The 24,254-nt window shown below is 34.7% G+C and overlaps 1 protein-coding gene across 1 annotated transcript in view; it reads right to left on the bottom strand.

Moving 5' to 3' along the window:
* Positions 1-2,954: 2,954 nt before the first annotated feature.
* The window catches only part of LOC101744630 (toll-like receptor 6), a 130,193-nt gene continuing 108,893 nt past the window's right edge, over positions 2,955-24,254 (bottom strand). Inside the window, exon 2 of the mRNA XM_012697885.4 lies at positions 2,955-5,072. The gene's annotated coding sequence lies outside the window, so the exon portion shown is untranslated. The remainder of the gene's footprint in view (positions 5,073-24,254) is intronic.

The raw sequence follows: 24,254 nt of genomic DNA, 5'->3' as shown, positions 1-24,254 counted from the left end.
AAAGCACTTTTAATTATATCTGCGACTGCCGAAAATTAACTATAAATAAACTACATGTTCTTACCGCTACTTACAAAACACAAAACCATTCTAGCTTGGGCAATTGCAATCATTAAAGCAAGCATCGTCTTTCAGTAGTGGTTGGTAAAAAATAATGAAATCGCATTTTTAATTCGGGTTCTATTTGCGAAAATCTCTATGTACTAGTGCTGAAGCCGATACCGTCCTTGACCTATAAAGTCCATGTCAGTGCTTGAAGAAATAACTACTCTTCAAAGTAGGACGTATTGTTCTTTTGTTATAGAAACAGGAAGGACAAAGTCGACTCATGTGCTCTCAGAAGTTGGTGAGAAAGCGAAAAGAATAAAACTGATTATTTATTACGTTAGGTTTTTTTTTTATATAATAGCATATAATTTTATTATTTATATCCCTATTTTAGTATTAAAATAAGCACATACATATTTTTTAAGTATTCTATTTATGTTGAAAGTCCTGCTGCCCTTTTTTTTTTTTTTTTTTCGGGTAGAGGGCCGAACCTCCTACGAAGTCCTGCTGCCCTAATGTTGAGGTTTTTTTTTAAAACAAACCCAAAAATAAAATGTTGAAAGCTTCTAAAATATCTTTAGTATCCGTCAAACGCAATCCCAAACATTAATACCACATTCTGACTTCCGACCGTTGCGGACGTAATCGAATAACTCAAATAAACTCAGGTGGAACTTTTCAATACGCTTCGTGACCATGACGGTTACGAATGAAATGTTTTATGCCGTATGTGAGCAAAATTGAATTATGTTGTTTTATTATTTTTAGGTCAGGCGATGTTGCGGCTATGTAATTGTTTTGTTGGTACTTGTTTAACTCGAATGTTATTGAGTACAGAAATTGAACGTTTGCTATGCAAAATTATTATTGGAGGTCATTTAAAAGTAGGGATCAAGTATACAAATTATATTATTAAAATTTAGAATTTGACTAATCACTCACACATCGAGGATTAATTTTCAATGTTGTATTGTAGTAAGCTGCTCTAAATTTTAATATCCGCGAGCAAACCACTGAGAACTCTTTTAAAATCTTGCTCAAAGTAGTTGCTTTATCCTTACCCTTATCATGGTTGATCTGCGTGAGCGACGGTAAATGCTCACTATCAGTTAGGAAAAGTATCTGTTGTTTGAAATGATTAATCAAAACGCTCATATTGGCCTTTGCATGTTGACCTCCGAAAAGAGCTATTCAGTGTGCTTAGTGCAAAGTTAACTCAAAATTGTATGAAGTTGGAACAGCGCCCCTACCGGCAAAGGTAGGCAAACGTTCCAATTCCATACAAATTTGAGTTAACTTTTACGATATCGAGAACGTTAAAAAACTCGCACCAAGCACACATCTTTAACCAATAACAAAACAGAAAATATCGTTTAATGAAATCAAAGTAAAACGGATTACAAGCCTATAGGGAGTAATGATATACATCTGCCAGAATTGGAAGTGTTGATCTGCTCATTTAGGGTAAGGGTAGCCGTTACTTTAAAGGTATTGAGAAATCGATCTCATGTCTTAAAGAAGGCGACGACATTTAAGGTGTTATTATACCTATAGACTAATTTAGCGATTTAGTACCAAAATTATTATCAATTTTAATTATTTTTTAATACTTTAGTACACATTTGGGAACGACAGCGCAAAGCTGGCCTAACCCACAATTTTTTATATTCGTGCTTAAATTGCAATTTATTTAAAACATAATAAATTTTGATTCAAAACCGGCTTATCCCTAGTTTCACCCATAGATAACAGATGGCTTTGTAAACATTATTTTTGCGCGTATTGTTTTTGCCTACGTAGCAGTGTCAAAGTAAATTCAAGCCTCATTATCTCCATACCCACTATAGTCAGTTTAGGCCACTTTTGCGCTGACGGCCTCACGTATAACTACATCCAGAATTCGTATCTAAAATCCTGTAATACAAAACACGTAGATCGATTCGTTCCAAACTTGCATTCTGTATGCCGCACCACAAAAACTTACCTCGATTCCGAGACATTATTCACAGCGTGTCTGCCAGTGCTCGAATAATGTAGACGAAATAAGACACAGTGTCATTATTGTGATCAGATGGTAAACATTAAGAGTCTCGACGCACCTTGTTAAGCCCGGCGAAGATTAACAAGCTACGTTTCTAATGAAAAGGAATTGCGAAGGAAGTCACGCTAATTATAACCTTAATCCAAGCCCTGCGGTTGGTCATGAACTTTTGATTCGGTTGTTTAATAAGGATGTTGCGTTATTAATGGCTATAGTTCACTGTATGATTAGCATTTTGTTTTCCAATGTACATTTTTAGGCCTTTTTTTACTTACTTTTTTTTTACTGCTTAGATGGGTGGACGAGCTCACAGCCCACCTGGTGTTAAGTGGTTACTGGAGCCCATGGATAATGGACATCTACAACGTAAATGCGCCACCTACCTTGAGATATAAGTTCTAAGGTCTCAGTATAGTTACAACGGCTGCCCCACCCTTCAAAACCGAAACGCATTACTGCTTCACGGCAGAAATAGGCAGGGCGGTGATACCTAACCGTGCGGACTCACAAGATGTCCTACCACCAGTAATTACGCAAATTATTATTACATTATTACACGATGTTATACCTTCACTGTGGAAGTCAATCTGCAACCTATTTATATATATTTGATTATTATCAAGATTATAATCTAATTTTATTTGTTAATAATGTGCTTTTATTAATTAATAGGAACATTTGTAGATAATTGCTTAAGACACGTACAGCTGTATTGAATGGTGTGTTCAGTCAAGTCTCAGTTTTTAAACTGCTGATAAGGCATCTTCAAGACATCTATATTTATTTTTAATCTGAAATAACACGCAGTAAAATCATACAAGACGTTTAATGATACAGCATTTCTTTGAAAAATCTTCTTACACAAACCCATTATAGTAGGTAGATAAAAGTAAATTAATATTTGTGATATTTATATAGAGCTTATACAGATAGTCATAGTGAGATTTGCGACAAAATTTTAGTTTAACCATTAATTTTGATACTTGTAAATGTTATATATAAATTTATCGATATATTTAAATAAAATAAAATCACTGATACAAGGTGGGCCAAAAGAAATCATCACCCTATTGGAAGATGCTCTTATTTTTGCAAATGGCCGCCAATTTAAATGCCAAAATTTTTCATTTACAAAAGAAATGAGAGCCAAATAACATCGGATGACTTCTTTTAGCCCACCTTGTAGTTGAAACAAAGTGATACAAACAAGAAATTGATAAAATTTTAGGTTCTGTATTTTTTATTATATGATATATATTTACATTTTGTCGCAATTTAAATTAATAGTAGTGTTAAATAGTTAGGTATGAAATACATATTATTATTAGTATACGAAGTAAAGGCATTAAAGATAGAACTAGGGCTAGTTTATAAACTGACGATATGAGGGAAAGATACAAAATATTCATAGAATACATCCAACATTTAAGCTTAAAAATTAAATATGTAAACTATAACAAAGAAAAACCCTTGATTAAAAAAACTGATATTTACACGAGTCACAGCTTTATACAATATCATTACATATTTATTTTATGTTGAACTACATTACAAAAATAATTCTTATAATAGTTTGATGATTCTATAATATAATTACATATTCAAAAGCGAACTTAAAGAATGAAATAAAAAATCACAGCAAAGTTAATAATCCCCTATCTAATATTTGTATTTCCACATTCCGATTGACTATATGCATGCTAAGTTTTAGTGGTTTATCGTATAATATGATGCATTTTTCTTTGCCGATGGCGTAGGTGGAGTTACGCTAAAAATTATTTTATTTAATCCTATCTATGCTTTATAACAGTCACTAAAATGGTGTCGTGTCTTACATACCTTTACAATAATTCTTAATTAATAACAATTGTAATTAAAATTCGTAATTTATTAGGATAAAATTTTATTTTAACGCATGCAATGCTTATCTACACATCAACATCTTAACGAGCTATTCACATGAAACCCGCTTTTGTACTCGGTACAAATTATATCAAACAAAAATTAATGGACGTCAACGCTTACAATAATATTTAAAGTTTAGGCTGATGTTTGGTAACTACAACTGTCATGACTATTAAGATGACCTAAAATATAAAAAAAAATGTTTTTATGTCAAAGTCTGATGACACAAACGAAAATAACCATATAATTACGATCTTAAATTTTTTTAGAAGCTGTTTTGATTAACTATTTTGATTAAATACTCGTATATTATCAAAACATGTAACGCTGTCTGTTACCAGATCCTTAATCGAGTTTCATTCGATAAGTCGACGGAATATGCTCAAAGTTTGTCCATAAATGGCGCATTACTCGTTGCCCGCCATAAATATTCATTTTCGGCAAAGCGAGAGGAAGTTTTCTGGGTTCTCAGCGCTTCAATTCGAAGTATCGGAATATTAGCGAATTTATGATCAAAATTGATGCGGCGGTACCACAAACTTTTTTTTCAGTATCGTTTAGTGAAGCAACATCCTAATACACTTTCTTACTGACGAATATTATGTATCTATTCTTGTAGCAGTAAGGCTACAATAGCCAATACATCCTATTAATCATAACATGCTGATATTCTTACACTAAGCCAAGTGTTAATAATAATTTTGATACTCGCGTTTTTTTTCCTATCAACAATTTATATAGGACGTATTTATATTGTTAACTCTGATAATAAGATGTCTCTTATTATATCTATATAATGCTGTCGCATTCACAATGGCATTTAGCTTCGATTGTTTATAGTCTAATTTTAATATGAATACACTAAGTTTGTCGAGACTGTCTGTACACTATGATGAGCGTTACTACTTCACTTTCACAAAAGTCTGGTTATAGTAGAGACTCTTCGAGTCGTTCGCGTTCGTACCATCAATCACTTTCGTACACAGTTGAGTTAGAGCTCTTGCGGCGGCTGTATGGTGAGCAGAACTCGATCCTGGTGTCTGGCAACCAGGTGTACGCAGCGCGTTCCGAAGACGCACTAGAAATGAAAAATTTAATATTAGTTTCAAATTAAAGCAAATATTCTAAAACATGTATCAAAATATTTCTCTCTTTCTCTCCCCCCCCCCTCTCTCTCTCTCTCTCAACTTCATGAAACGAGTACCTTCTCATGATTAAGATTCATAAGGTTCCAGAGGTCGTGTTGTTTATTGTCAATTGAAATAAGTCGTTAGGTATCAGTAGATTTGATAACATTGGATCTTAGATAGTAATAATAATATATTATATGTATTGATACCACCGCTATTACTATAAAAGACAAAGCAAATAAAATTACATAAAAATAAAAATAAAATAGAAGCAGTTGAAAGTAGGCAGTTGGAGAACGATTTTTTGGTCGGTAGGTTCGGTTGTGTTCGGTTCGATTTCTCTGCTCCCGTAAATAAATTAATTAAAAATAAACTAACACTTCATAATATCATTAAAACATATCAAAGTAGTGTTAAAGGTGTATAAATAAGTAAAATTATAAATAGTGCTTTAAAACGTTATTTAATTGTAATTTTGCTTGGTGAGTGTGTAATATTTTGTAATTTGAGGGTAATCTGACCGGCAACTTCGTAAATTTTCTTTACATATTTTATTGTAATTTATTTTAAAATGATGACTCGCAGCATCAAATCTCGTCAGGTTGATGAACAGCTTCGTATTGCTTTAGAACAATTAAAAAATATTCGCGAAAAATATGATATACTTTTACAAGAAAGTGAACAAAATGAAGAGGAGATGCTGTCAGTCATCTCTAAGAATACTGACCTTAAAAAACAATTGTCTCAGCTCTTCATTGAACACAGTGAAGCTCTTGAGATCAATCAGAAGTTGCAGGATACGATTAACACCTTTTCTCAATGCAGTGATGAATTTTGTGATTCATTGAAAATCACTGCTCAGTTGAGACATAAATTGGCTGAGGCTGATGATTGTATTTCTGACTTGCGGTCAGAGTTATGTAAACTTAAGGAACAGCAGCCTCAGAGCTTATATTCGGAACTGGTTCAGAGCGAACCCTCTTTGGTTGCTGTAGATACTGCCTTGAATTTTGACATAACTACTATTGATCTGACTGGTAGTGATGCAGAGACCTCAGAGCGCTCCCAGTTAGTTTTAAGTAAAAATAAACTTAGGAAATATGTTAAAATTAATAAATTAATATATAAGACTCAACGGAAATTGAGGAATTACAAGTCTCAGGAATACATCAAGTTCATTTGCAAGCAGAGAACTTCACTTTCACACCAGGTAGCTGTATTGACTGAACAGAGTCAACAAATTCATCACAAACACATGGAAGAAATAGAATGTTTATCTACACAAATAAACAATTTAAAGTCAAGTTTAGAGAACATTACATTAAACTATGAACTAGCACAGAGGGACATTAGTGAGCATGTGTTGGCAATGGACAATTTAATTGATACTTGTAATTATAATCAACAGCGTTTTGACTCTTTGACAATGCAGTACGCTGAATGTAAATGCTCTGCATCGGGTTGTCAGGAGCTACCACATGTTGAAATTCAAAAACATAATGTGTCTATTCTTTCAGTGCTAGAGTCTCAAAGCAATGATATTATGAGGGCAGCACCTATCTGTCTACCTACTACTGCATCTTCACAAGTTTCTAGAGAAGACAAAATTAAAATAAAAATTTTTAGTGATGAGCTGGGGAAACAAATGGGTGTGGCATTACATGACCTTTGTTTTGGACAACATGTGATTAATTACTGTATGCCAGGTGCTAATCCAGCACAAATATTTGATAAGATTTTAAATACCACACATTGTCTAAACACAGTCATAATAATTATGTTAGGGAGGAGAGAAAACGTTAACCAAAAACAAATTTTGCATTATGTTGAACAAGTTAATATGTTAAATATTAAAAAAATTATTATGTTCACCTTTCCTTACTTGCAGGACTTGCCGACAGAAAATAAAATTAGATTTAATATTAATAATGCAATTTATAATGCATAAGAAAACTAAATGTATTAAATTTACTTTAAAATGTATTAAACCATCTTTAAATGTGAGACAAGTGGATAGTGATGTAATTGTTTCTGAGGAATCATTGGAGCTTGTTGAGTCAACCGTATTTCTTGGTATAACAGTGGACTCCAAACTGCAGTGGGGACCTCATATTCATAAATTGGCGAGTAAGCTCAGCTCTGCAGCATACGCAGTAAAAAAAATTAGAATGTTAACAAACGCGGACACGGCTCGTTTAGTTTACTTTAGTTACTTCCACAGTGTCATGTCCTATGGCATTTTGCTATGGGGCAATGCGGCCGATGTAGAAATGATATTTATTCTGCAGAAAAGAGCTATACGTGCTATTTATAACATGCACTCAAGGGAATCCCTGAGGGAGAAATTTAAAGAAATTAAAGTTCTCACTATGCCATCCCAGTACATTTTTGAAAATTTGATGTATGTTCGTAAACATATTGAGGAGTTTCCTAAACAGTCGGACATACATAATAGAAATACTAGGAACAAACACAAGCTTGTTGTGCCGATGAGTAGGTTACATAAGATACGAAATTCATTCGGGTGTTTGTCTGTGCGCCTGTACAACAAAATCCCACATGATGTTCAGAACCTACATATACATAGGTTTAAGAAAACTATTAAAGAACATCTGTGCAATAAAGCTTACTATAAAGTCAATGATTATCTAGAAGATTGCACAAAGTGGGAATGAGTTGCTCGCTCCAGGCATTTCAATATTGTAGTAATTGTTACGTTATAATACTCAGTGTAAAAAATTCATATTTAAAAAAATAATAATATTAAAAAATAAATAAATAATAATTTTATATGTAAAAAAAAAGACATGCCCGCTGAGTTTCTTGCCAATTCTTCTCAGGACGGAGGCTAGTTCTTGTGAATTGGCGGTAGTTCTTTTGACGTTCAACAAGTATGTACTTTCATTTATGTTGAATAAAAATTTTTTGATTGATTTGATTGATTGAGTCCTGTCGCGAATAAATTTAAGTAAGTGTAATATTTGGAAAATTCAAATATATCAATATTTCACTAAACCGACACGTGGCGTGACATAAATACAATCACACAGTTTGAATGAAAACCATTGTTTTATCAACGCTCGATTTCACTACCCATAAAATTTTCATTTTAGAAAAATCGAGTCTTTCATAAGGAGTAAGACCAAAAAATGTATCACCGTTTTCAAATTATCAGTCCCATTCGTCAACAAATAGGTCGATATATTTTATGAAACAAGGATCTATATTAAGACCAAACTAGCGCACATACCCGGTTAAACTTACGGCAGCTGTGGAAACTAAACGGAATTATTGACTTGTCGATTTGCTTAATTGACCTACGAAATAACGCCTAATAGACTTGCGACAATTTAATGAACCTACATTTAACTCGTTCCCTGTTCCGCGTCCAATTAACTTAACGAAATTCAAAAGCAACTCTGGAATACTATGTTCTCTTAATGGTATCCGAATTGAACGTCAACATGTACTAACAATCGGTGCATGTTCAGTGGACACAACAAAGGCGTAACCAGACCAAGAGAACTTAAGTATTGTAATGCATTTGCAAAACGCTCAAGTATCTTTGGTTGGTCACAGCTAAATAAGCACTGAGAGCTAGGAAGGTGCAGTCCCAATGAACGTTCAAATGCAATGAAAATTTAATGTATTCGCGCCTTTGAGCGCCATCCACGACTCCTACGGGCACTTGAATAAACAGAAGTACTATTTATCTTGAGCCAACGTAAAGTATGTTGTTTTAAAGAGAACCCCTATAGATCTAAGGTCAACGCTCTTGACGCTCCTTGTGTTAAGAGGTTATGGTTCAACACCATCCTACACAGGTCAAAATGGTGGTATATTTAGAAGTTACATAAACAATGACATTGGTAAGACAATTTAAAAATATCATTGACTGGATCTGTAATAGGGTATATTCAGTATTCAAAACTGGCATATTGGTACCATATCCATACCATTGGTATGTTTTTCTTTCTCTCATGCAAAAAAATATTGTGACCGAATAACCGTATTCTATGACCGAATATCCTTTAAGTCCTTCGGTCATATTTTACGGTTCATTAGCCAAAGATACAAGATTTCTTTATTTGTATCTTTGATATTAACACTTATTTTATTCCCAACAGCGCTTTTATTATTCGTTTAAAATATCCAATATATATATATATATTTTTTTTTTATATAAACTACTAAAGTATTTGCAATTCAAAACAAAACGAACAAACTTTACGAAAGGAAGAGTGCTTTTCAAATTATGAACGACGTAGTTGTTTTTTCTTTCCGAGAGAATTTTTACCGTTACATTTAGGGGAAAAATATAGCAGAACAAACTTCGTGGTTCGATTATTATTTTTGGAAAACTTCCAATGTAAATGTTGTTTCAAGTTACGCTGTACCTATTAATGGACGTATAATTTGGCATTAAATGTTAGCAATAACGGACACAAGTAGGACACTATCAAAAGGAAATGAAGGCGACGCGAGTCTCCAACGAAATCCAATTTGAAATAAGTGCCTGCTGAATTAATCCGGCCACTTTGAGCGGGCCGGATGAAATTTCTGGTATTTTTCACGTCTAGCAATAAAAACGAGGGCTCGACGCGGGAAAAAGATGAGTAATAGTCACCCTCAGCATCGAGGAACTGCGAGGAATAATAATATTATGCTCGTACGATAGAAACCTTTTTTAATCCGGTAGTGTGTGGAGGGCGCCGAAAGCGATATTGGCTGGACGAAGTGGACTGCTGACTCGACATTACTTGACGTCTATCCTAACGAATGTAGGGTAAAACGAGTGTCAAACAGTAGGCTTCTATGATGGAATGCAAACATTACTATAAACGTCTGTGTTTAGACACGAATATTTCTTTCGAGTTAATATTATTAAAGACAAGTGAATTATTTTTGAGATTGTCTGTTAATTTTAAAACGATGAACAAACAGAACACAAAACAAGCCATTTAGACTACAGATAGAGTCATTGAAATTCAAAAATACTTTATCGTTGGTAACCAGCGTATTTTTTTTATAAATTATTATTTTTATGTTTGAAAATATGGATTGACTATGTTAATGAATAGTAAAAAGTAAAATTTTCCGACCTTCTGTAGCATAGGTATTTAAATGGCCTTAATATTGATTTCTCGAAAATCATGATAGCATTTACACTTTAAGCAAGACTATTATTGTGATCGTTCGTCTAATTATATCTAACGGTTTTCATAACGAATTTCAGATAAAATTTGCTTGTAGCATATTACATAACAGCTAATAATTTCGCGAATGATAGACAAATGAAGAGACCGAAACACGTTATTAATCTTCACACATTAATTAGCATCAGAAGACACGTTCAAAGACCGAGGTTATAATTATTCGAAGCTCTAATTGTCAGTCTGGCTTTAACATTCAAAAACTTGTTTAATTACAAATTCGCATGAATACTTGCTGTGTTTTGAAGCGGTTACCAATAATTACGACTGTTAAATAATTTACAGTCCGATTATTGTGCTGTGGTAAGGTACCGTGTATTTTAATTTGACCCTCTTCAAAAAAGAAGTAGGTTCTCAATTCGACGGTATATTTTTTAAGTGAAACTCGGAACTTATTTTCGGTGAACCGATTTTGATGATTCTTTTATTTGAAAGCACATGTTTGTCGTTTGATCCAATTTAAATTTTATCAATATTTGATCAGTATTTTTTAAATTATGTTAATATCAAATTGCCTCCGAGTTTGTACAAGACTTAATAAAACTTTGTGTTATGTAGTAAAGCAAAAAAGCAAAAATTTCGCTTGTTTTATTTCAAACTTATCAATAACATTGTTTTTAGTGTGATATTTGAAAAGAGTGATTTACAGAACCTTTTTTTTATGAAATCTTGCCCATCAAATTGCGAACACAGTTGTACTGTAAAATCGAGATTTTGAAATGTTAATTATGTGGGTTACCGCATTTTCATCGTTGAGGTCTATGGGCTCCAGTACCACTTTACACAAGCTCGAACTTACAGACAGACTTAGTATACAATTGTGGTTTTAATAATTTCAAGTCTCGTGGTGGGTGGCGATAGCCGCGTTTATCCTAACTGGCTTACTCACGAACCACTGATGTTAAATAGCCATTTAAAATAATCAAGTCCGAGTATTTTTCGAAAGATTTAAATATCTACTCAATCTATGAACATGAAATCTTAAGGTTTTCGTGAGATAACTTAAGCGACTGCGAGCGATTCCATGTAAATTAACAGATAAGCTTTATGTTTTTTTTTTACTGTAGGTACGTGTTAATTAGACAAACCCGTCTTTATAGGCATGATAACAATGATTCAAATTCAATGATTAAGAAATCATTGATTTTGTCTTGATTAAAATTTGGTTCTAAGGAAATAACTTGAATTTTTTGTTACGATGTATAAATAAATAAACACACTAGGTTTCCATTTTTGAGACGGGCAAGAGATTAAAATGCAAACACTCTCGGGTATCGATGCTGTGAATAGGTTATTAACAATTTAATTAAAAAAGTATAGCGTCATACTTTTATATTTAAATAGTTTACCAAATATAGTATCGCTTTCAATTATCCAAGTAAATGTATCGAATAGATATGTGATCGTACTTTTGTTGACTATGGCCTAACTCTTACATTGTTTGTACACGAAAGTCCCAAATGGATATCAGCTCGGGATAATATAAAAAAAGCTGAGTGTTCTCGTTAAGAGAATTTTTAGTATTTTTTTTTACTTCATTTAAATAATTTAACACAAAAAGTTTCTCATCAACAGTCGATACTCGATACAGTCATATAAACAAACTGAAAATTTTGTAGATTTGAAGTTTGGAAACGAAAATATAAGCATTATTTGATAATACATATTTTCCTAAAATCCCAAAGATTATTATATAATAATATTATACTTCTGCTAAAGATATATAATAACGTAGATTAATATGTTTACTGTATAATAGAAGTTGGAATCTAATTTACGATTCTAAACGACTTTACTAGTTAACTGTAGGAAGCAGTCCAATAGTTAGATTGCTTACGCCAACAACTTTGTGCCTTACCACCTGCTTGTAAACTACAAACTAGATCGGTTAGCACCTCAGCTTAACACTAGCGTGAACATTTATTACTTGGATTATAGTTTCTTTTTTTATACTGTTAATAAGATTATCTTTTGACTCCAATTGAAACATTTTTTCTAGGATAATTTTTTCAACTTTAATATTATATTTTTTTTTTTTACTGGTGATAGGACCTCTTGTGAGTCCGCACGGGTAGGTACCACCAGCCTGCGTATTTCTGCCGTGAAGCAGTAATGCGTTTTGGTTCGAAGGGTTGGGCAGCCGTTGTAACTATATTTGAGACCTTAGAACTTATATCTCAAGGTGGGTGGCGCATTTACGTTGTAGATGTCTATAGGCGCCAGTAACTACTTAACACCAGGTGGGCTGTGAGCTCGTTCACCCATCTAAGCAATAAAAAAAATTGTTTTCTTTGTTTGTATGAATCCAACTGATTTATTTTGTATAATAATAGTAAGAAACAAATACATTTCAGTCTTTTCGTTTTCATTTTCAGTTCGGAGTCTCGCTGTTAGAAATGTTTCGAAAGAATCTCGAATTTCTGCGTCTACAGCACCTTTAAAACCAAACCCGTAGTTTATTAGTACTCTCGAGGATACTCAAGCTGCTTCTTCAAATAGCTTAACAACAAAACATTACCAGGAAACAATAAAACGAAAGGAGGTAATGCACACTAATACTACGGTGGCATAAGTCGGTGTGGCGAGAATTGTCTGTACAAACATACCCGATGCAGTCAAAATGGAAAGCCCATTGTGTCAGAATGTATTCATTTGTATGGCAAGCCTAATATTGACAGTACAGAACTCGTTTGCGTCTGCGTAAACACTGAACCGCGCCGAATTACCGAGCGTGTGCTATTACGTTATTAAAATGACTCGCTTTTTCGTTTTTTTTTTTTTTTATGAATGAAATGAAAATTTTGGTTAAGTTATGTATTCATTTAAAAAATAATAAAGTATTCCTTCTTAATTTATTAATGTACTTGATTGACTTTATTCGGTATTTGAAATGCCTAAAAATAAAAGTCTTCAACGCTTGCGTGCTGCCGGTCATGACATATGGCGCTGAAACGTGGACATTGACCGTAGGTCTGGTCCGTAAGTTCAGAGTCGCTCAGCGTGCTATGGAGAGGCGCATGCTCGGAGTTTCTTTGATGGATCGTGTCAGAAATGAGGAAATCCGTCAAAGAACCAAAGTAACCGACATAGCTCTAAAGATTAGCAAGCTGAAATGGCAATGGGCCGGACATACGTGTCGCAGAACCGATGGCCGATGGAGCAGACGTGTTCTGGACTGGAGACCACGTACCGGTAAGCGCAGCGTTGGGCGTCCCCCTACCCGTTGGACCAATGACTTGCGGCGATATGCTGCGGCGGACTATGGGAGAGGCCTACATCCAGCAGTGGAGAGACACAGGCTGATGATGATGATGATGACTTTATTCGAATTAATTTTAAATCGCAAGCGGCCTAATTGGAGATTTTGGTAAAAGTCATAAGTGCCTATTCTACGTTATCCTTAATTCTCTATCTTCAGCTATTAGAAAAATGTATAGTACTTTTTAGTGTCAATGAAATTTTCTTATTTCACTTTTGAAAGTACGCTTAAAAATGTTTTGACAAAAAAAAGTCATGTTTTCTGTTTGAAGTTAGTTTAGAAGTTGTAATTAAAGGATTTTTATCAAAAATAAAGATGTTACGATAACGCGCTTTCACATGTTTGTTTTTTTAGCGCATATCCGATCGCTTGTCTAAAAATTTTTCTAAAACTTTGATAATGAGCTTCTTGCCCCTATGCTGTGAAGGGTTTATCGTATCTGTACTACAACACTACTGTACTGCGCGAGATCTGGTATCTAGAAAATTAGAAGCCTTTAAGCTTATGTATTGGAAGTGATAACTACAATTTTATTTTAAAATTGAAAATCTAAAACAGAAATACATAGCATGTGATGTTAACTGTTACTGAGAACTTAGAACTTATGTCTCAAGGTAGGAGGCGGCATTTACGTTGTAGATGTTTATGGGCTTCAGTGATCGCTTAGCATCAGGTAGGCCGTGAGCTCGTCCACACACCTGAACAATAAAAAAATAATGAAAATGTACTTTAAAATAATTAATACGTACATTGTACAAAATTTAAGTCTACACAAATAAGCTGTTGTTAAAATACATGCCCATTCAACATGATACAAATTTTAATGGCCCGTTTAATTTTTACTAACAAGCTTGATAGAAACGGAATTCTATATCAGGTGGACTAATGAAATAGGATCGTTAAAGTGAAATAAAACGTAATCTCGACTTCCTTTTAAACGACGTAAAATTTTCGTGTAAATTAATGCGAAGTCAATTTTGGTAGAACGACTTTGGTGGTCCGTGTATATGTATAGTGAGTGCGTCTTCTTTGCGTGAATCGTTTCTTTCCCTCTATCGTAAAGTCAGAGGTACACAAACTTTTTTGCCCCACTGTCTACTCAGGAACCGTTTTTTTAATTCTGATACTCTTTTGTTTTTTTTTATTGCTCAGATGGGTAGACGCGCTCACAGCCCACCTGGTGTTAAGTGGTTACTGGAGCTCATAGACATCCACAACGTAAATGCGCCACCCACCTTGAGATACAAGTTCTAAGATCTCAAGTATAGTTACAACGGCTGCCCCACCCTTCAAACCGAAACGCATTATTACTGCTTCACGGCAGAAATAGGCAGGGTAGTGGTACCCATCTTGTTTTATTATTTTAATATATGAGTGCTTAATTGATTTTGATATTTTAGAATATATTTTTTTATCATAATTATATTCCATGGGTTTGAACGAAAATATACAGATATCAAAAATGGCTTCGTCATCTATGTTTATCTCTTTTGTTTCATATTACTGTATGTATTCATGTTGTAAATTATATATTTAAAATGAATATGTATTATAAAAAATAGAATTATGCTTTGGAGTAATATTTTTTAAGATACAAAATGTGGAAAAAAAAAGCATAGCCAGGGTGTTCTTTTAGCATGTAGCAGGCAGTTAAAACTAATTAGAGTCTTTGGTTGGCTACTGCCCTTTGTGTGTTCGGCGATTCATTTGAATGGAATTTTCTGTCATGACTTAAGCAAGTGAGGTGTTCGCTCACGCGGCTTGCACACACATAAACTGTAGTCAAGTAATTCAATCCCCTCTCTATAGGATAGCCGTCAAAGAAGCGTGGTATGTGCGGAATGTAGATTTTCACGATGATCTCCAATTAGAACCGATATATAAGTATCTGAAAACAGCGTCACAGTGCTTCTATTAAAAATTGGCACGTCACAATTGCCCTCTTAAGATGACCGCCTCTAACTACATATCCGAACTAGGCGATGGGCACAAAACATTGTTTTTTTTATTGCTTAAATGGGTGGGCGAGCTTACGGCCCACCTGGTGTTCAGTGTTTACCGGAGCCCACGGACATCTACAACGTAAATGCCGAAATCCATCTTGAGATATTAGTTAGATCGATAGTCTCAGTATAGTCCAACAGCTGCCTCCACCCTTCAAATCGAAACCCATTACTGTTTCACGGCAGAAATAGGCAGGGTGGTGGTACCTACCCGTGCAGACTCACAAGAAGTCTTACTACTAGTAATTAAGTAAATTATAATTTTGCGAATTTTATTTTTATTAAACGATGTTATTCCTTCACTGTGAAAGTCAATCGCCAACATTTGTTAAGTACGTATTTCATTAGAAAAATTGGTACTTGCCCGTGGGATTCGAACACCGGTGCATCGCAAGATACGAATGCACTGGAAGTCTTATCCTTTAGGCCACGACGACTTTATAAAATGTCATGTCATGTTGGGGGTTCCAGATCCACTCCAGGTAATTTTAGGTTCTCCAAACACCGGTCACCGTTCCCGTTGAAGTCGTCGATTACGACGAATATGTGCAGCCCAGTGCATAGACACAACGTACTGAGTTTTTCGCCGGATCCTCACAGTGGGCCGCGATTCCGATCCGGTGGTACCTAAATTCAGCGAAGCACTTGCTAACAAACCTAGCCTTAGCGGTAATTGCCAAATTCTCTCAAATTGAGCCTTTTAGGCTACTAGTGATTAAGTAGCAAAAAAAACTTAAACTTTATTTTTTAAAAAGAAAATCGATATCTCTATACTAGTGATAATGTTAAAAATTTCATTAAAATAACGCTTATAGTCATAGAAGAAATCCAGTAAAAAGTTGAATCACACTAACAATATTTACAAGATAAATTTGCATAAATGGGAACCTTCGAACAACATTTTGAAAGTATTTCTGAGTTTAATAAATATTTTCTACACGTTTCAAACGAGAAACTAGCATTTTAAATTAAAATCAAAACCAACAGACGATAGGGGTTAAACATTCGGTCGGTCAATGGCCTGGGAACACCGATTTGAGCGATTCACGAAATCGCACGCCGCGCCCGAAATTTATAGATAAAAGCATTGTAAATTACAGTTTGCGTTTCCCGTTTTCAAATACAACGGGTGATTGTAATACGCATGGGTAACTGATACGGGGTTGATTGCATTGTTGGGTGTAACCGATCACCATGGTTTCGTGTAATCAGATTTATAGTCATTTTTTTGGGCTCGTGATTTACATTTGCATTTGCATTTGCATTTTTACATTGATTGTCTTTTAAAATTTAGCAATTTTTTTATATTTATTTCGAACATTACGACGATATTACGAAAAATATTTTTTTTTTGTAATTTTTTTGTCATTGAGGAATGTAAACCAAGAAGTGATTATTTTAAGTAGCAAATAAAATGATAGATTGTAATTCATTAAAACATAATTTTTTTGAAGAATTTCATTAATTAAATTGGTTTGCCTGTTTTAAATTGTTTATTTTCTAGTATAATCTTATAAATTCAATAACTAGCTTGATGAGAACAAATTATATCTGGATGTAAACGAATGTTCTAAGCTAATAACATTACCATTCTGTGGATTTGATTGAATCCGCAAATAACTTCCCATCGTGTTCTAGAGATGTGGGTATTTCAGGATTATCGATAATTTTAAAGTCTACAAATGTTTATTTTCATAATCACTCAGAGCCTATTTTTATTTATTTCGATCGAAAAAATAATTATAATGGCGTTGAAATTTATCATGCAAAGGCGGTTTCACCGCAAGGTCTAACACTGGTTTAGAGTTCATCTATATTGTCTAAAATCAATGCGGCCATCTACTATTTTTCTAGAGGTTTTTTTTGGCATCCTACCGTCCAATTTTAGAATTAACATACTCGTATTTTCATGATGTTTTTTGAGCTCTACGATATGTATTTCTTCTTCAAGTTTGGAGGGAGTACTTAGTAGTAGATTAGGGCTTGGCTGTGTCCCAGGGAATGTTGACGACTATAAGCGAAGGTAAGCAATCGGTGGGCCTTATACTCGTCTGCTTACAATGCCAATGGAAAGAAAAGATAAACCTGGTGTTAAGTAGTAATATACGTCGCTAGATATGACAAGGCAAATGCTACCACTCGCCCACAATAATATTATGCGCTGGGGTTCGGGATAAATAAAACTTCCGCCGAAATACAAATTAAAACTCTATTCACTTTGCAATTCTATATGCAATGATATAAGTTCTAAGGTCTCAAGTATAGTTATAATGGCTGCCTCACCCTTCAAACCGAAACGCATTACTACTTCACGGCAGAAATAGGCAGGGTGGTAGTACCCACCCGTGTAGACTCACAAGAGGTCCTACCACCAGTAATTACGCAAATTATTATTTTGAAGATTTCATTTTTATCACACGATGTTATTCCTTCACCGTGGAAATCAATCGTGAACGTTGAGTGTTGTTGAGTACGTATTTCATTACAAAAATTGGTACCCGCCTGATATTCGAACACCGGTGCATCGCTCAACACGATTGCACCGGACGTCCGTTAGGCCACGACGACTTTAAAAATATAAAATAAAAAATATAAAAATTTCGGCGTTAATTTTTCGCGGCGAAAACAACTAAACTCATTTAATCACTGCACTATTCGCCGCGACTACCGCTCGACTCCGTGGCTCGCGCCGTCCGTATTCATGCATTTGTTTTGCTCGCCCGCCGCATCGCGCGATTCGCTCGGTACATTTCGCCGGTCGCTTCGCCGGTCGCCGGTGCGCGTGGCTTGTTAGGTACATTTCTATGCGCTTGTTTTAGTCGCTAGACGCTTCGCCATTCGCACCGCGCGAATATTCGCATCGGCGAATGTCCCGTGGCCAGGCTGTTACTGTTTTCGTGTCATCCTTGCAGCGCTTTTATAGTCGATACGACATCCCTAAAATTATCGAGATCATACTCGATAAGTCGAGTAGTTTTGATATGTGTTTCCGCTATTTGATAATAGATGGCGTTGCACTTCTAGAGCGTTCTCGTTTTCTAGTTCTTTTGATATTCGTGTCTGCTATTCGACAACAAATGACGTTACTCTTACTGGCTTAACAACAATGAAGTAGAAGTCTATGGAAAGGTATTTTTTCTGTAAAAATGTTTGTCTTACCCTTAAATTCGAACATCGGAATGGTTCAACCATTTATTATATGCTTAATTTGGTTTAACAAATTTAAATTTATTGGGAAAATCACGATTTAAGAAATGGTATTATACTTAAAAAAAACTGTCTCAAAATCTTAATCGTGGATTATACATAACAAGTACAATACAAATAAAAAAAAATTACCTTCTCAGCTATCTACGCTTGAAGTATACAGATTTGTAACTGTTATTTCAGTTTATAAAACATCTTATTTCATAGATCGAAATGCTATGAATAAATCACGCAAAATGAAAGTGGTAATAAGTTAGTGAAGGTAATAAAAGAAACCAATTTGCATCAGTAACAGCTTGCACGTTCGGATTCTCAATCAATGTCTAGTCTCTGCTGAATTGAATAAATTTTTCTATTTAAATGAACATCGTAGATTGGTAGTTTTGTTCGACAGCTGAAGATTAAGCATTAAAGAAAATGTTCGAACGTTTTTTTTATTGTTCTAGACGAGCAGACTAGATCATGGCTCAGCTGTTGTTGAATGCATACAAGAGTCTGTAGACGTCACAACTCAAATTCCACTTTATATTACGTGGCCGAAGTCATGTTTTCAAATAACAGTTATGCTAGTTATCCTTTAATTTTATTTTTGTATAAATAATCAGAGAGTTCTAAGGCAAAAAAGTTTAGCCTTTTTATAATTAGGGTATTTCATAGATTACGATTGTAAAACAGTAGATGTGACAGAACAATGTATTATTATTACTAACAAGTTCCGCTTCTACATTTAATTAACATATTAGGACTGCTCCATTTTATCGTAAGCGTTTCCTATTAATGTAAAACAAAATATTATCACCGTATTATCTCACAGGTGAATCATAAAATACATTTGTTCGTTTTTTTTGTCATAAAAAGGTAAATCAAATAAGTTTTATCGACATCGAGTAATATAAACTGTCACGTCACTATCGAGAGGAAATGACATAGTGCGTGATATGCGGAAACGTATTTAATGAAAGGCGAGGGGTTCTCGCTGTGCGTGGGTCTGCACTAGCGCAAACTTTGTAGTTCGTTTCCATTGTTTAACGGATTGTTTCCAATATAACAATGCGACATTATTGTGTTCTGCGTATTAGAAAAATTATTTCGCGATAACTTACATTAAAAAAATCAAGCATTACATTCAATCATGAGGGGAGACTTCATGCTATTAATTTTAATATCTCTGCCAAATTAAATAACAATTAAATATACATTCGCTCGTTACGCATTTATAAACTGTTTCTCACAATTTTCTCCTATATTCCGTTCATTTAAATTTATTCGTGTAATATTTATTATCAAATCAGTTGCATGACAATTGGCCTCCTGAGTAAATCTTCATCTGCACGTAGATATTTGATTGGCAGGACAAAGCCATTCAGAATGTTCTTGATACCATTGTAAGGTTTCTACGAATAGGTGTCTACAGATTCTCAACAATGTTTTGGTTTTTAATTATTTTTTATTTTCACAGCACGAGCAAATAAGCTAACGATTTTATTTTCCGGGCAGAGCTTTAAAATCAATTGAGTAACGGCAAATTATTTTAAAAACTTCACACACTAATCATCTTAGTAAATCATGTTTGAAGGAATTGTAATGAGAATGAAATATCATAATAAATCGGCGGAGCATCATTAGTAGTGTCGGATATAATTAGAGACGTGAATGAAATGTTTATTCTTAACCGACCTTTAAATTTTTCTCCGATTAAGTCACTCAAAATTGTTAATGGTTAAAAAATTGGTTAAATTGTTGACGTCAATATTTTCACCAACTTAAGACGATATTATCGACCAAAGAAAACCATATAAATCTTTGTAATATATATTTAATTATGAAGTTGCCATTTTATAATACTGGCGATTTGAAGCATATTTTATGTATGGCTGGCAGTGAATTTTAAATTAAAATGGATTTTATTTAAGGAAATATATAATTTTTTTATTGAGTAATACTTTGTTTTCACTACATTTGTATTATTTTCATCAACATGAACATGATAAAGGTACCATTAATTGTAGAATACGAGTGCAGCGCGGTAGCAATGTCGCACAAACGGCTCACAAAATTAATGGCGCGTTTTTTTTTTTTTTTTGTATTGTAGGATTACTGTTGGCCCGGAGGCCTTTCTAGTTTCACCAGGACATGTGAGCGAGCAAAGGCTCAGCCAAGAGGGATTAATGACGTGTACCGAGTGAGCGCTACAAACGCACGCGCGACTCTTTATTGCTATTAACGGCTTCGACATGAAAATTTTGATTCAAAAGTGAAGCCCGTGGTCGCCCGAAAACTAAACTCCACAACGATTAATGATTACGTAGACGGACAAACGTCTGACCTTGTGCTAAGCACGTATTTAGATCTGAGTCTAAATCTCAAAGTCACGGCTATTGTGTTTATGACGAACAAAACACAATCGTCGCGATTATTTTTCGGCTAGATTATGCAATACTCTATTCCAATTACGAAGTCCCATGAGACAGATTTTATTTGTGTTATTGTGTGTGTGAATTAATTGTATGATTTAGATTGATTTTGTATTTTTTAAATGATGTTTACAACCATGAACACATAATGATTACTAGATGATGACTAGGGTTTTTTTTTGATAACGCCATCTTGTTGTGTCTTTAAAGCGGTTAGTTGCCCTCAATTATGAAAAATAGTATTATTATTCGCCAATAGATGTCGGTAAGAGTTGATTATTGAAAACACGAATAACATGTTCTGAAAATAAATCGTAGCTAGATCGATTTATCATCCCCGAAATGCCCTGTATACTAAATTTTATGAAAATCGTTGGAGCCGTTTCCGAGATTCAGATTATATATACCTATATATACAAAAATTGCTCGTTTAAAGGTATAAGATTGCGAGTATTCCAAATTATGCGAAAAGCGAAGAGTTACGTTCTAAGAAGTGTCAAAAGAGACTTCGTAATTGGAATAGAGTATAGATGACAGACAGTCTTTGAGGAATCATAATGATTGCAACAGATACTTACTTAATTACCACGGTACTTAGAATAAATGTATATAGGTATATATTAGCTGTAAGTTTCTATAGTAGTTAAATATATGTACATAAACGTTAAAATATTTTGCTTTAGTAAATTTGATGGTTAGATTCGAGTGAGACCGAAATTTTTAATCGTTACCTACCGTATCGTATGGGATTGTGTTCTTCATAAGATATGAATTACAAGACAAGTTATATGCCAATTTATTTTGAATCAGTTAAACCGGGTCATGTCTAGTATGACGAGTTTAAAATGATTCGTGACTGTCTGAGCTATATCCGTTTCAATAAAATTCGTTTAATTAAACCCCAATTTATTTCAAAACTCATTAGATTATGTTTGTACAAACTTGATTGCCGCAGATGAACTTAGAGCTCACCGAGTGTTAAGTGGCTACCTACCTAGTGTACCTATTTTATTATTGTCTTTATCGTCACCATGGTAAGTAGTCGCCATCGCTTGTAGATATCAATTTTGCCCGGGGGACAGCTGAGCTACTACCCATTGGTAAGGAAGGGTCACAATGGTCGCAATTTAATAATGCAGAAAAGTTAATGATGACACCTGAGTCTACGGCTCATCATTCCTTCTGATCATCGGGCAACCCTGTCATTGCATTGCAAATTTTTTCTTTTTTTTTCTTCCTATGCTCATAGGCTTGAGAGGCTATTTAAGCTTCACCCTAACATGTAGGTGACCTCACGGGGCTCAAGCCGGAAGTGTTGCTAACACTGGCCCTAGCAAGAGCAGTACTTCGCAGAATCTACCACCGGATCGGAAACGCGACCCACTGAGAGTATCCGGCGAGAAACTCAGCGGGCTGTGTCTGTGGGTTAATTCACTCGTCGAGCCCTTCATCGCAAGCGACGGGTTCGACGAGGACGGTGACCGGATTGCATAATCATGTCATACTTATCTTTCTAGTACTTTTACGATTTAATTTTAATGTCGCGTTTTTTTATTGTCATTATATTATTACCGAGTTCCAAATACTTTATAGTTTTGACGGTCCCAGACGATTGGGGTGTTATTGACAGTTATTTGATATAACACGATATTCGTATTAAATAAGTTTTAGTTATAGTATACTTTTATATTAGACTTTGTTAGAGGTTGAAACGGTAGTTTTTAGACAAAGCGTAGGTCTTCTATCGACCGGGTGTTTATTATGCTTGGCAGACTGACGGTCCAGATATTGTTGTTCGGAACTTGTATATTATATCGGCGTAAAATACGTAAGACTAGAGTTTCTCGCCGGATCTTCTCAGTGGGTCGCGTTTCCGATCCGGTGGTAGATTCTGCGAAGCACTGCTCTTGCTAGGGTCAGTGTTAGCAACTCTCCGGTTGAGCCCCGCGAGCTCACCTACAAACGTTAGGGTGAAGCTGAAATAGCCTCTCAAGGCTATCAGCATAGGTAGAAAAAAAAAGGGTATATTAGAAATTTTGGTAGCACGATTCAGATTTTTGACAGATTTGTTCTATTCTACTATACCTACCACTACAAAGGTCAATCGAATTTTATATATAGAATAGATTATTTTATGGAGCACAAAGGAAAGTTTAGCTCAGTAAAACCATAGCACAAACTGAGTTGCTCTGCTTAGAGAAAAGTTTAAGCTATTGCTTCACCAGTTCTTATGTTTCATATGTTTCAATATTAAAAAAAAAACATTTATGTGTCACCTGTATAACTTATTATAAACTCTTTAAGATTTATGTCATAAATCATATAGAGGTTACATATAAATAAATATATGTAACCTCTGTATGATTTTCGGTAGGCAGCGGCTTGGCTCTGCCCCTGGCATTGCTGAAGTCCATGGCCGACGGTAACCACTCACCATCAGGTGGGCTATATGGTCGTTTGCCTACAAGGGCAATAAAAAAAATTTAATAGAAATGTCCTAATTGAATGTAACATTATTATTAGTTTAAAAATAAAATCAATGAAATGCAACCAATCTTTTCCCAGCGGCAAGCCAATTTCGAAAGCTTACGCCAAAATTGTATTTAGTGAATTCGAAAATCAAACCTGCTTATTATCGTTATTGTTACATTTAGCTAAATAGCCCCGAGCCAAACCTATAATTCGAATGGGGGATTTCGATTTTATCGAAATATTTATATCGAATAAAATCGCACGCTGAGGTTTTGTGATGTAAATGCTGTGAATTCGTATATGTAAGGCAATTAACCACTTTTATTACATCAAACTAGTTATGTTTGTTGAAAAAAAATCACCCAAAGAGCAATGGAGGAGGCTATGATCGAAGTGCTTGCTAAATCAAATCCGGAGTAAAGGTTACGAGGTTGAAGTAGCAATAGGTAGGGCACGGTGGTCGAAGAACAAATGGCTGCCAAAACGTCTTCACTGGCGACTGCTCATCGTAAGACTTTTTTTTATTGCTTAGATGGGTGGACGAGCTCACAGCCACCTGGTG

This window comes from Bombyx mori, chromosome 23 (assembly GCF_030269925.1).
Source record: "Bombyx mori chromosome 23, ASM3026992v2".
In the NCBI taxonomy this organism is placed as follows: domain Eukaryota; kingdom Metazoa; phylum Arthropoda; class Insecta; order Lepidoptera; family Bombycidae; genus Bombyx; species Bombyx mori.
This window is presented reverse-complemented; position numbering and strand designations above follow the sequence as displayed.